The sequence below is a fragment of the Bacillus rossius genome, unplaced genomic scaffold (genome assembly GCF_032445375.1).
Source record: "Bacillus rossius redtenbacheri isolate Brsri unplaced genomic scaffold, Brsri_v3 Brsri_v3_scf624, whole genome shotgun sequence".
Taxonomy (NCBI): domain Eukaryota; kingdom Metazoa; phylum Arthropoda; class Insecta; order Phasmatodea; family Bacillidae; genus Bacillus; species Bacillus rossius.
The window spans coordinates 1-6,523 of record NW_026962837.1 but is presented as its reverse complement, the minus strand read 5'-3'; the positions used below and the strand labels follow the sequence as shown (position 1 = coordinate 6,523).

Sequence of the window (6,523 nt, the reverse complement as noted above, 5' to 3'; positions counted from 1 at the left end):
TGTGTGTGTGTGTGAGAGTGTATTTTGAAGAGGGCTTTGGTGGTTGGGATGGTGAGGGTGGTGGGTGTTGTGTGTGGGGAGGGGGGGGGGGGGGGGGAAGTAAAAGAGTGTTCATTACACGATTTCTCCTGTTGTTTGTAACAATCACACCTGGTATAGCTATTTCGAGTGGCAAATACAAACTGCAAAAAAAAAACATCTATATCATTGCCAACGGCCATATCACGATGAACACACCGGTTCTCGTCCGATCACCGAAGTTAAGCATCGTCGAGCGTGGTTAGTACTTAGATGGGTGACCGCTTGGGAACACCACGTGCCGTTGGCACTACTATTTTGCACCCTACAGAAAAAAATTTTTTTTTAAAAATTTCAATTTTAAATTTTTTTTTCCCCCACAATCACCACATTTCCCCCCCCCCCCCCCCCCTAACACACACACACACACACACTCACTCTCTATCAATCAATCAATCAATCAATCAATCAATCAATCAATCAATCACTCACTCACTCACTCACCCACCCAGCAGCAGCTGTGAATCTTTGCATGTGTATACCTCATACAAAATTCAAAGTGAAAAAATAAATAGATAAGTGTATATGTATGTATGTATGTATGTATGTATGTATGTATGTATGTATGTATGTATGTATGTATGTATGTATGTATATATGTATATATATATATATATATATATATATATATATATATATATATATATATATATATATATATATATATATATATATAAACACACACACACACACCTATTTTGAAGTTTCTCTGTTTCAGTGGGCAGTTATGTATAATAATGAGAGATTCAAAAAGACGTTGATAACAATGTCATCAATGCCTGTTTAGTGTGCTCATTTGTTGGATGGTCGGCAGCAATACTAGAGGTGGTACAGCTGTAACCTGTAAAATTGTACCTGCAATGTGTTGTGTATGGAAAAAAATAAAAATTATATCATCTAAATTTTTGTTATCCAACAATAACCTTCCCATCAATGCATGATGTCACAGTAGCCATAGCTCTACTCTTTCTGCCATATAACATTGGGGGAAAAAAAAAAAAAAGGAGCTATTAGAATAATAACAAAAGATAAAAAATCATCTAACTGCAGACCAAAATTCAAAAAACTTAAAGTCCTGACTGCCATAAATGAATACGTTCTAGAAACTTTTTATTCATTCTTAAGAAAAAGAAGAAAAAAAAAATTATTATTTTTTTTTTTTTTTTTTTTTTTTTAGATATTCGCACATAGGTATAACACCAGAAATGCTAGTAAATTGAGGATAGTTGAACATAACACTAGGCGATTTGAAAATGGACTAAATTACTTGGGAGTAAAACTTTACAACTTAATATCACAGAAAATAACTAAAACAATTTACCAGTATTAAAAAAAAAAACAGTAAAAAAAATTCTTCTAGAATATCCTACCTACCCTCTGAAGCTATTCTTTAATTTGATTGATAATAGAGAAATTGAACTGTTAATTTGTTGAATGGACTTGTGATAACAGCTGCTTCATGTTTTGCATAAAGTTAAATTGTGTAACATGTTATGTATTTTTTTTTTTTGAAATTTTTTTTCTTGGTAACTTGCATCATGTAAATATTAATTGTCTGCACATACATGTTCTATATCCCGGAGCCTTGACTCCACGTGGGATCAACAGAACAAAAATACAAAAAAAAAAAAAAAATCCAGCTCACTAATCTAGGTGCATTTTGCTAACAATATTTGGAATATATATATATATTTTTTTTTGTGTAACATGCAAATTCTGTATTATTCTGCACACATTATTTATAATCTTCTATCATTTTCTTAGATAATAACTATTAATTCATAAAATAGATTGTGTGTGCATAACCTCCTGGAAACATTTGCACTTACCTCCTACTTTACTTTTTCATTTAAGCAATCCTATTCGCATGTATACACTTAGGTTGCAGCATCGAAATTGTGTAAAATTCAAAGTGTGTATTGCCTGAAAAAAAAAAAAAAAAAAAAAAGACATACCAAATATTTGCATACAGCGACACACTACATATTTGCACACAGTGGAGTTTTGCGGTAATTAACCTAGCACAATTTACCACACGCAATCACACGCCCGCGATGAGATAACACACTCGCTGTTTTCCTGTTGACCGGCACGAGGAGTAAGAAAAATTGATATTTACACGAGCACACACTCCCACACTAGTCACAACGTCGGTCATCAAGTTGTGTTGAAAATTCCTGTAGCCTCTGTTTTCCCAAATGATTTCACTTAAAATTTCATTTAACAAGACCATAAACAAATTTACAATACTAATTTCTTAAACAAACACTTCAGCGAACAAGTGACTGTCGCATTCATTACAAAGCTTACAACTTAACAGATGTTTCCGATGTGAAATAAAATAAGAAAATGTTTTACAACCAACCTAGAACATTTAGTCAAAACGTTTTTGTCCTGGTTTATGATTATTTTCCGTGACATGAATGTTTCAAAACTAATAAAAATACGAATGCAGCCAAATATAATGAAGTTAGCACATAAAAGACGACTTAAAATATTTCATTTTTCGAGAATTGGCAGAGCAAGAACGCACAGGTCCAACGGAAATTTCTTTAAAGATAAACGACCATCGGACAAAAACACCCCCTCCCCTCATCCTCAAAAATACGTGAATAATATACTTTTTCAATTATATTTTTATCGTTTTTTTTTTTTTTTTTTAATATACTCATTAAAACTTCAAAATAAGCAGGTACTCGTGTGTTTTTCTCTCTACAATGTACCTGATCTCGGTGCGTAAACCTACATCATTTAGAGATGGAATTAATGTACACATACAAGTAAAATTTTGTTCCATTGTAAAATTGAGAGAAAGAAGGTTTTCCAAACGCATTAAGTATGGAGACTTTAAATAAGATTACGAGCTTATAAATGTTTGCAACGAAATAAAGTGACCATGTATCTGCAATTTCAAAAATATTTTTGCTCTGCTAACCTCACATGCAAGCAAGTAAAAATAACCTCACAACTTACTTACCTCTCTCAATTTCGCAGTACCAAAACATAGAAGGGATAAATAGGATAGTTTTTATTCGAAATCCTGCAAGAGTTTTAATTTTTATTAAAATATTTCTCCAATGTAGCATGTGTGTGGAATACTTCATCAGCAACTTGCATCTGCACCTTGAGTGAATTGAAGGGCAGCCAGTTTTAAAAGCTAAACAGAAACTGCACTCTTGAGAATGCATCAGATCCAAGTGAAATGCTTGTTGTGTGTACAGTTAAAAGTTTTATTATTCACACAATGAAAATGTAAACAAAATTTACTCACAATAATAATCACATCATCCTTGGAGGTGCACGAAGAAAGCCATTCCAGGTGGCACTGAACAAGGTGATTTGCTAGTGCTTCCACAGCAAACAGCCTTCATGAAATTATCTCCACATTTTCAGCATACTATACACTAAAGTATACCTAAGTTAATTTAACCATTTTCAAGTGATTCCAGCACAAATTACGTATTTGATTCCTTGAATAACATCTGCAAATGAAAAGTTCCCTGTTTGGTGTAGCAGTAAATTTAAACAGCTCGCAGTGCAAATTAAACAGTGCAGCTGCCATAAAAAAATTACACTATTAGTGGAACTGCCCATTATGTCATCGTAGACTGCTGACATTTAGAAAACATTGAAAAATCAGTGCTAAAGAAGCCCTACATTACTTTCGCTGTCCAAAGTGCGCTGCTCCCTACGTGAGCAAGGCATCGAGAATTTTCTGAACCGTCCGCAACCAGAAAATTGGGTAACCAGATATTTGCAGAGAGAAAAATTTTATTTTCACTTTGCTCTTGCATTCTGTAGGATCAGTCTCGTCATGGCAGATACCGCAGCAGCGACTGCAGCACCAGCTGTTGCCCCATCACAGGCAGCTTCCCCGAAGAAAGGCAAGGCTGCGTCGAAGAAGCCACGAGCCAAGCCCGCGCACCCGCGCACATCTGAAATGGTGGCCTCTGCGATCAAGAGCCTCAAGGAAAGGGGCGGCTCATCACTGCAAGCCATCAAGAAATACGTCGCCTCTACCTACAAAGTAGATGCGGAAAAGCTGGCACCTTTCATCAAGAAATACTTGAAGGCAGCAGTGGCTAGCGGCGAGCTTGTCCAAACCAAAGGCAAGGGTGCGTCTGGCTCCTTCAAGCTGGCTTCAGGGACCACCGGTGCTCCGGACCAGCCCAAGGCTCCAAGCGGCAAGCGTGGTGCAGCTGCCCCTAAGGAAAAGAAGCGATCCGTAGCCAAGAAGGCAGCGGTGGGCAAGAAACCAGTCAAGAAGACTCCGCCTACAGCAGAAAAGAAAAAAAAGGCAGCAGCTGCAACCCCCAAGCCCAAGAAGGCACCTTCAAAGGCAAAAAAGGTGTCCAAACCTCCCACGAAGAAACCCCGTGCTCCAAAGCCAAAGAAGGTTGCCCCAAAGAGCAAGTCGCCCAAGAAAGCAGCCCCAAAGCGGAAATGAAGATGCCAGCAGGACCGCTGGCACTTTCTGTGGCACTGTACCACCTTATCGGCCCTTCTAAGGGCCAACAATACTAGTCATGAAGGTATCAGTTGTTGCAATCATTGCCTCCTATAGCCACACCTCTGCCGTTAGGTAAAATTCTGGTTAAAAAATTTCTTATGGTATTTGAAGCGGGGGAAATAAATAAATAAATAAAGAAATTTATCAATTACATTGTGTGTATAGTTTAGGTGCAAAATTATTTAAAGTTTTTAAGCAGGAAAACGTCTTACAAACATCTCACTCTTATTTCAGCATATATATATATATATACACATATATACACACACACACACACATATTTTTTTTGTAAGGATTAGGTCTCAGGGTATTAATGGTGAACTTTATGCTGCTGCTGCTGCTGCTGCTGCTGCTGCTGCTGCTGCTGCTGCTGCTGCTGCTGCTGCTGCTGCTGCTGATGGTGCTGCTACTGCAGACAGGCACTGTTTGAAGAGTTTTTATTTCCTATGCAGAATACATTGCATTGTGTGCAAATCTTTTGTGTACAATATAAACAACCACCTCAAAACACAGACACTATAACTGTGTTTTTCCAAATTCTTATTAATGTAATATATTATTGGCTGGGTAAAGGTCAACGACAGCTAATAGGTACAAAAAGCCAGACAACTGTTTTCCTTTCAAATTTGACAGTTATTTTTAGCCCTAATAAGGGCTGTTTTTTTTTTCCCCCTTGCAAAAAAAATGGCAAGGAACTCAAGCACGCTCGCCACGGATACGCCGGGCAAGCTGGATGTCCTTGGGCATGATGGTGACCCTCTTGGCGTGGATGGCGCACAAATTGGTGTCCTCGAAGAGCCCCACCAGGTAAGCCTCGCTGGCCTCCTGCAGCGCCATGACGGCCGAGCTCTGGAAGCGCAAGTCTGTCTTGAAGTCCTGGGCGATCTCTCGCACCAGGCGCTGGAAGGGCAGCTTGCGGATAAGCAGCTCGGTACTTTTCTGGTAGCGCCTGATTTCTCGCAGCGCGACAGTGCCAGGGCGGTAGCGATGTGGCTTCTTCACTCCCCCCGTGGCCGGCGCGCTCTTGCGAGCCGCCTTGGTGGCCAGCTGCTTGCGCGGCGCTTTGCCTCCAGTAGATTTACGAGCCGTCTGCTTCGTGCGCGCCATCGTGGTCCGTCTGCGCGTGCTGTAAAAATTTCAACAGTTTTGTTAAAGCTGTGGTGCACTGCGATTGGCCCGGCATCTCCATTGGCTGGCGAGAACAGCCAATCACAGCACAGAAGTCGATCCATAGAAACTAACGACAGAGGCGGCCGAGCAGCACATTCCCAGCTGAAACAGGAGCACGCAAACATGACCGGGCGCGGAAAGGGCGGAAAAGGTCTGGGGAAAGGTGGCGCTAAGCGTCACAGGAAGGTGCTGCGTGACAACATCCAGGGCATCACCAAGCCGGCCATTCGTAGGCTGGCCAGGCGCGGTGGAGTGAAGCGCATCTCGGGCCTCATCTACGAGGAGACACGAGGCGTGCTCAAAGTGTTCCTGGAAAACGTGATCCGCGATGCTGTCACCTACACAGAGCACGCCAAGAGAAAGACCGTCACCGCAATGGACGTCGTGTACGCCTTGAAGAGGCAGGGCCGCACTCTGTACGGCTTCGGAGGGTAGGCCAGCTGTGCCACACCTTACAAAACGGCCCTTTTCAGGGCCATCATACAGATTCAAGGAAGGTTGCAGTTACTGTTTCACCATGCAAACACAACACTCATAAAGGAGGGGGGAAAAAATAAAAAAAATAAATCCCACAACTAGTAGGCGTACAAAAACCTTGGCTAGGCAAACACACATATGAAAAAGTGCTTTTACATGGTGCAGAGGTAGCAGTTTCAACAGCCATGCCATGGAGTTAACAGTACGTGAATAACCAGGTTGACATAACTTACATTACAATGTGCATGCAGTGAATGTTGAGAGAGCAAGACTTTAATTCAAGCTAGC

General features: G+C 40.4%; 1 non-coding gene across 1 annotated transcript; it reads left to right on the top strand.

Moving 5' to 3' along the window:
- Positions 1–209: 209 nt before the first annotated feature.
- LOC134545194 (5S ribosomal RNA) lies at positions 210–328 on the top strand. The gene has a single exon (XR_010078329.1). It is a non-coding gene; the product is annotated as a 5S ribosomal RNA (ribosomal RNA).
- Positions 329–6,523: the final 6,195 nt, after the last annotated feature.